This window comes from Alligator sinensis, unplaced genomic scaffold (genome assembly GCF_000455745.1).
Source record: "Alligator sinensis unplaced genomic scaffold, ASM45574v1 scaffold713_1, whole genome shotgun sequence".
In the NCBI taxonomy this organism is placed as follows: domain Eukaryota; kingdom Metazoa; phylum Chordata; order Crocodylia; family Alligatoridae; genus Alligator; species Alligator sinensis.
The window spans coordinates 472,289-480,562 of record NW_005842814.1 but is presented as its reverse complement, the minus strand read 5'-3'; positions in this window follow the sequence as shown (position 1 = coordinate 480,562).

The following is an 8,274-nucleotide window of genomic DNA, read 5'->3' as shown; positions in this document are numbered from 1 at the left end:
TTGCAGGGGTTTGGGTTGTAGCCGTGTTGGTCTAAGGACATAGGCAGACAAGGTTCCTTGGGTGAATTTGATATCTTTTATTAGACCAACCCAAATGGTTGGAGAATAGTTATTAAGCAAGCTTTCGGGTTCAAAAACCCTTTGTCAGGCTAAGGAAGTTTCAGCAGTTGGTGTGTGCTCTTCCTGGATGGAATGAAAAGTAAAGAAGCCAGGGGCTGGGCTGGGGAGTCAGTTGCTTCTGGCTTCTTTACTTTTCATTCCATCCAGGAAGAGCACACACCAACTGCTGAAACTTCCTTAGCCTGACGAAGGGTTTTTGAACCCGAAAGCTTGCTTAATAACTATTCTCCAACCATTTGGGTTGGTCTAATAAAAGATATCAAATTCACCCAAGGAACCTTGTCTGCCTATTTCGCACTTACAGCGTTTATAAATTGACACCCTGTTTCAACTTTATGACCTCAGTTTCAACTTTACAACACTTGATCCGATGCAGTGCCATGGCAGCAAACAAGTTTGCTGCGTCACTCATCTCCCTGGAGAACATTTGGCCAAACTTCCTTGGGCACTTTCTTGAAGAAATCAGACAAGACTCCAGAAAAACCTGCAGCCAAGACTCCTGAGAGGACTCCAGCCAAGAACCCTTCAAAAAGTCCAACCAAGAGTCCTTCAAAAAGTCCAGCAAAGTCACCTCAAAGAAGTCCTTCCAAATCAATATGATTGCTATTTACAATATAAATACATTAATGTAGCTATATTACTCATCTATAATAATTGAGTACAAAATTCTGGGGTATTTTTGGTGAAAATAGGGTATTGGGCCTTGGTTTAGGAACCAATCCCTCATTTATAACATTGTTTCTTATGAGAAAATTGGTTCCAAGGTACAATGTTTTGACTTAGGATGCGGTTTTCAGAGAGAGAGAGAGAGAGAGAGAGAGAGAGAGAGAGAGAGAGAGAGACCTGTTGTTCTTTGAGGGCAACGATGGCATGTAGTCTGGTGCATGGGACAGGGAGACAGAAGATCTGTTATAGACTCCTTGGGTTATCTTAGGAAAGTACATACATCATCACCTGAGCTTCAGCTTTCCCAGGTGTAAAATGCTGACAATGATTCTTAAGTCTTCTTTGAAATATGCTTTGAAAGCTCAGATTGAAAAATATGACATGAGAGCTAGGAACTGTGGTTGTAACGGCAAAGTAGAAAATATCAATTTATTTTTAATATAAATAACAACCTTGAATAAAAAACACAAGTTGGCTCAAAAACTCCACTTTTTTGAACAACTCAAGTTAAAAATAAGAGTGGTAAATATATAGTGTATTATATATTTACCACTCTTATTTTTAACCTGATGAGTTGTTCAAAAAAGTGCTTTTTGGAGCCAGTTTGTGTTTTATAATGGCGGAATCAGAGATTCAAAATAAATTGATATATATTCATTCATGTTTCATCTTAGCCTGATATGTTATTGAAAAATAGTAAAGTGAACTGTCATATAGTCTTAACTGTGAAGGATACTGATAATAAAAGCCATTAGGGATAGAAAACTTGTACATAAACCAACATCTGCTTTATGATTGGCTAGTATTCCAGAACATGTAGTGAGGCTGGTATTAAACTACAAGATATGAGAGAGTATGGCTCCTTATCATGGCAGCACATATTTCTGGGATATTATGAAACAAGAAGCATTTTATGAAACAAGGAGCTTCTGTTCACTGTCCTAGTATTCAAGACTATCACCCCCCCTAAGATTGATGTACAGTGTTTCAAATGCTTTTCTTGGAGGTTAAAAGTGGGGAAGGGCTTTACACTGCAAAATATGAATGTTGATCATCCCTTTCAGATGAGCCAAGTATGTAACACTAGCAACTATTTCTCTTTAGTGTTTGTCACCCAATCACTGTGCATGTTTTAAAATCTAGCAATATTCAACTGGTTACTATGGCAATAATGTACTAGTAGTTGTCATGGTGATAAAGGGCAATTTTTTTGTCAATTTCTTAGATGAGGGAGATATGGGCATTTTTTGGTCTCTCAATTTGATCATTTTGCTTTGTGCTTATAGATAGTGTATGTGCACATATTCTTGTGTACAATTATTTTCTCAGTTTTTGAATCCTGAGGTTTTGTTTCAGAATTGTAATGTTACAAACACCTCTGTAAAGCCATAAATTGCTATGGCTAACATAATTACACGCTATACTAAGTGAGGTATGTTAACAGGAGATGTAGCTAGTATAGCTATTTTCAGATATTTTGTTCATCGTGTGTGTGCACTTTCTACCTGTATTTGGCTACAATCTAGGTAATAGTTCAGACTGGGTGCGTCTACATGAGATGCTACGTCGCCGTAGGAATGAGCTACGGCAATGTAGCTCATCACTATAGCAACATAATGTTGGCGGTCATGAACCGTGATGCCAATGCTACTGTGCAATGAGCTACTGCACAGTAGTCAGAAACAACACATGAGCTGCTGGGATTATGCAGTAATGGTAGTAAAAACTGCACAGTTGGGCACACGTGTAGATGCACCCAGTGCATTAAACTGTGGTATTCTGGATCTTAGGGAGAGGTAGGGAAACTTCTTGTTATCGTTAAGCCTTTATTGTAACAACCAAACCCTGAACCCAAAACGGTTGGCTGACCACTTCCTGTGGATGACATTAATCTTTGGTAAGGGAGTTAACCCTTACTATTACATAAGCAAAACATGGCATTTTAGACTAAGCAAACAACTTTGCTTTAGGTCTTTTTGTAATACAGTGTTGTGTGCTCTGTCTTAGAAACATCTCTTTCTATTGCAGTTTCATTTGATCTGCCTCTGCTCAGTGATAGTATCCACATTTTGTTTTTCTCTACTCATGGACACTGCTTCAGCCTCCCTTGGGGTTTTTTGTGCATGTAGGTCAGCAACAGGAAAAGTACATTGTACATAAATTGTATTGGTTGAAAAATCTCTCTCCTTAAGAGATCAAGATAACTAATTCTTACTACTTATATTTTAACCCCTTAAAAAGAAACAGGGTAGTTGTTAGCTGCTTTTGCTCAGGTGCATGAGAAACTGAAGTATTACACTAAAAAAGGGCATTTTCCAGAATGCCCTTTCTTATTTACAAAGAAACAAGTCTATAGGATGCAACTGAGTTAACTCCTAGCTGCATTCTAACTGTCCTTTAGAACTAGTAATAATTTTACAGAAAGCCTCTCAGTGCTCAGATACTACAGAATTACAAAATTTCAATTTTACTTTTGCCTAATACTTCCATTGGAAAGAAGCCTTTTCAAAAGATTTAATATAATGCATTTTCAATGCAATTTGTTTCTTAAGTATGTAAAAGAATATGTTATTTTGCCCAGACTGATGGTTGGTTATAACAAGCTAAACAATTTACTTTGCTAATATACATATTTTCAAAGTCTCTAAAATCTTCGCCACACTCAAATTTTCTAGTCTATACTTCTAAATGGCAGTGAGAAAAGAATATTGGCAGTACTTCAGGCAAGAAGTGCGTGTGTTGGTTTCATAAGATGTTTCTTGTTTGCATACATCAGGGAATCTGGGAACAGAAAATATTCTGATTCTGAGGTATGCAAATTAGGCATACTAATAGACCAGTATTTCTTAAAATCTTACTGCATTCTAGGTTTTTCAGCTAATAAACCTTAACTCTGCCAGTGCAACCACTTTAATGACTTCTGAGCATAGGAGAGAGACTAGCTGAGAATTTTGTTATTAGGATTTGGGTTTGCAGAAATCTGGGTTAAAATCTGGACTGTGCATTAAATTTAAGAAAGGAAGCACAGCTGAATCAAAGAAGATTCTTTTTTTTAAATAATAGCTGTATACTTCCACATGCAATTAATTCAAAGAGCTTTTCTCAGTTGCAGATGCATATCTTGGAGTGCACATTCTTGGTCAGTCTCTGGTGCATCATTATAAACATAAAAATAATAACTGCAATGATGGTTTCCCCTTATACAGCTTTCATATGGCTCCCCAAAATCATACTAAACCATAACACTGGCTTAACACTTCTGAGTAGTTAGGAACATCATGCACTGTATAATACCTTGCTAATCTGTGCTTAACAAAACCATTGAAAAAGCTACGCACAAAATTAGTGGTATCTTTTCACCTCCCAGCAAAGATTTAACAACAGATGTAGTGTGAGGTCTTTTATAACTAAAATTTCAGTATTTTATTATTATTTATAAAATGCACTATATAGCATTTACATCAGTGAAGTACTGGGGTTAAATTCAGAAGTGTGTTGAATTGATAGTGTCCCACAGATGCAACAAGTGGAGGTTGAAAGGTAAAAAGTGTTTCATAGTCAATGGCTATTAAAAACCTTATCCAGAGCTTCAGATTTTTACATTATGATTAAAAATTATTCCTTAGCATGAATTAATGAGATTCCATTTAATCAGTACTTTGTACAGAATCCTGGTACAAATAGCAAATGTGATTTATCTTAGTCATTACGGCTAAGTACAGACAGTCAAAAAGCCTGAGGCTGAATTAATTCAGTCTTTTCAGGTCAGTTTAAGCTGCAAAGATTGAACCAAAAAACCAATGAACAGACACTTACTTTTGATTCAGGAAATGCAGCCACATGTCTGCAGTGGCTCAAGCCAGAAACTCTGGGGTGCTAGACCATGGCTCTCTGGTACCTAACCAGCATGGGCTGAGTATTCGCTTCATCTTCCTGCTGCCGTTGAGGTCCCTGGAATTTGCAGTCCAGATCCACAGGTGCAGGACTCTGCAGGTTGCTCATTACTTCCTCTTCCTGCTTCCAGGTGCTTCTGGGATTAGTAGTCCACAGTTGCAGCCAGCAATAAGTTAACAGGGCAAGGCAGCTCCATACTCAGGGAAAAGGGAGTTTAACCCCCCTCCCTGGCTCCAGACCCCAGCAGGGGTTGCCTGTGGGGTGAGGGCAGGGAAATGAGCTGGCCAGTGAGCCAGCCCTCACTGCTCCAGCTAGGGAGCAGAGGGGTGGTGTTGCACAAACTGCTAGTTTTGTGCCCCTGGAGGCTTGTCCAATCCATCTCTAGGAGAGAGTCACACACACAGGCTGGGTCCAATTTTAAATTTATTGTTTGCAAACAGATCGACAAGGGAGCTAAATCGCTTAAATCAGAGTCGACCCCAAACAGGGTCTGAGGTTTCTTTTTATATCTAATATAAACAATAGATTTTAACGTGTCGCGTGATTATTGGCAGCCTAAGCATTACGTCTTGCATCATATGTCTAGCAGTTATATGTTCCATGATGGTTTACATACATGTCTCATTTACATCTTAAATCCCCTCCCTGGGGCAGTCCTTAAGCCCCTCTCGGTCATCCTTCGGTCAGGGTCTGATTTCTTTACATCAACAGTTTTCCCTGTCCCTCTTCTCTTATCTCTCGTAAGGAGTTATTTATTGCATCTGTTCCTGGCTCTGTCTGCAGAAGTTTAGTGCTACTCGTAAATCTATCATTGGCCTACATGCCTTAGCAGAAGCAATTGTGATAATATGCAGAAACAATTATAAAAGCAGGATGTATAGATTATGCTATATTTTTACCACACTTTCATTAGCACTTATGTTTCACATGGTTTCAAAAAACTTTTTTACATTCTGCTTCAGCTTTTAAGAAAAACAGAAAGGAATGGAAAAACTCAGAGAAAAGGGTAGCATGTTAAATTATAAAACAAGCAAGCGAATGAACCCATGATGATGATAAAATGGTAATAAAAGAGATATTCTGAATGACAATCCACTGATGAGACAAGAGATTCCTATCCCTATGAGCCACCAATGTGATGTTGCAGCTGGTAAAGTGAGCAAAACTCTGGCTTGCATCCATAGATGCTTCTCAAGCAAATTCCAGGATGTCATCCTCCCGCTGTACTAGGCCTTGGTGAGGCTGTAGCTGGAGTACTGCATCCAATTCTGGGCTCCACGAGTTAAAAAGGATGTGGAGAAACTTGAGAGAGTTCAGAGGAGAGCCACGCACATGATCAGGGGGCAGGAGAACAGGCCTTATGATGAGAGGCTGAGAGCTACGAGACTATTCAGCCTGGAAAAGCTCAGACTCAGGGGGGACCTGGTGGCTGCCTATAAGTATATAAGGGGTCTACATCAGGATATGGTTGAACGCCTGTTCACCAAGAGTGCCCCATGGGATGACTAGGTCAAACGGTCACAAACTCCCCCATGACCATTTCAGGCTGGACATAAGGAGGAACTTCTTTACTGTCCAAGCCCCCAAGGCCTGGAACAGACTGCCACCAGAGGTGGTGCAAGCACCTACTCTGGACTCCTTTAAGAGACATTTGGACATTTATCTTGCTGGGATCTTTTGACCACAGCTGACTTCCTGCCCCTGGGGCAGGGGGCTGGACTCAATGATCTTCCGAGGTCCCATCCAGCCCTAATGTCTATGAAGCCTATGAAATCTATGAATCACAATAACTCTGAATTGTCAATGAAGCAACATTGCTTTAAAGATATAACTTTAGGGTAATTTCTCAGGCAAAGAGGATAAGAACAGTGAAGATCAGAAAAAAAAACCCTTAGTGATAGTGAGGTCTGAAACGTTTAATGTGTTTTGGTTTGCCAACGTATTAGATGCCAAACCAACTGGCAGTTACACAGATACGTAACTTCATTACCACGAGTAACACCACTGAAATCAAGCATATAGGTCAACTTTTTCCATTTGTGAACCCCTAAAATTTTTTAAATGGAGGTGCTGGATCCCTTTCAAAATTTGGAATGGAGGGCAGACCCTTTTGAATTCACATACTTTTGACTGATCATAGTAATTTTTCCTGGACCATAGTCTGTGGATCTCCAGGGGTCTGTGAACCATAGGTTGAAAACCACTGATATAGGAATTGTTTGTAAGATGATGCCTTAGTTTGAATAAAAACTCTGATCCTGGTGGGGAACTCTGGGTACTACTGTAATACAAATAATAATTAATAATTATTTGTATTATTTATATAACACTCCAGGTCTGCCGTAGGAGTATTATAGAAATAAGTAAAGTCTTCTGCCTTAGTTTATTTTTTCACGCAGCATGACAACAACCAATTATAAAATATCAGACCATAATGAAAGATACTGGAGAGAGTGTTAAACCTGATAGGAAAAATGGTGTTTGGTTTGGTGTTTTTGCTGATTCATAACCATTTGAGCCATTGTTATTTTAACTTTCTGTTTTCTTACTTATCAATAATGCATTGATTTTAATGTCTAATTTCATCAGTGTGTGTTCCAATAAGGGAAGGGCGTGACAACAGGAAGACTAGCGATTATATATATATATATATATATATATATATATATATATATATATATATATATATATATATATATATATATATATATATATATATATATATATATATATATATATATATATATATATATATATATATATATATATATATATATATATATATATATATATATATATATATATATATATATATATATATATATATATATATATATATATATATATATATATATATATATATATATATATATATATATATATATATATATATATATATATATATATATATATATATATATATATATATATATATATATATATATATATATATATATATATATATATATATATATATATATATATATATATATATATATATATATATATATATATATATATATATATATATATATATATATATATATATATATATATATATATATATATATATATATATATATATATATATATATATATATATATATATATATATATATATATATATATATATATATATATATATAATTTTATTTATAATACACATAATAAATGTGTGCATACATATATATACATCTATATATACATACATGTGTATATATATGTGTGTGTATATATGTATATGTATGTATAGATGTAAATATACATATACATATGCACACATTTATTATAATGTGTATTATAAATAAAATAATACATACATATATAATAGCTGATCTTCCTGTTGTCAGTTTCATATTTAAAAAGTGTACATGTACGCTGCAGCTAGGGGTGGAGGGTGTGTGCGTGTGCACACGCACACACACGTGTTTTGTTTTTAAATATGATGCTGAGGGCCCTGCCACGCATTCAAATTAAAGCTGCACAGGAACCAGCCATAGAGTTGCTACATTTTCAGGCACTGCTTCTGGTAGCAGGCTGGCTTTTTTTTTTATAGCGGACTAGCCATTTTTATAGAGGGGCTGCCCGCTGCTT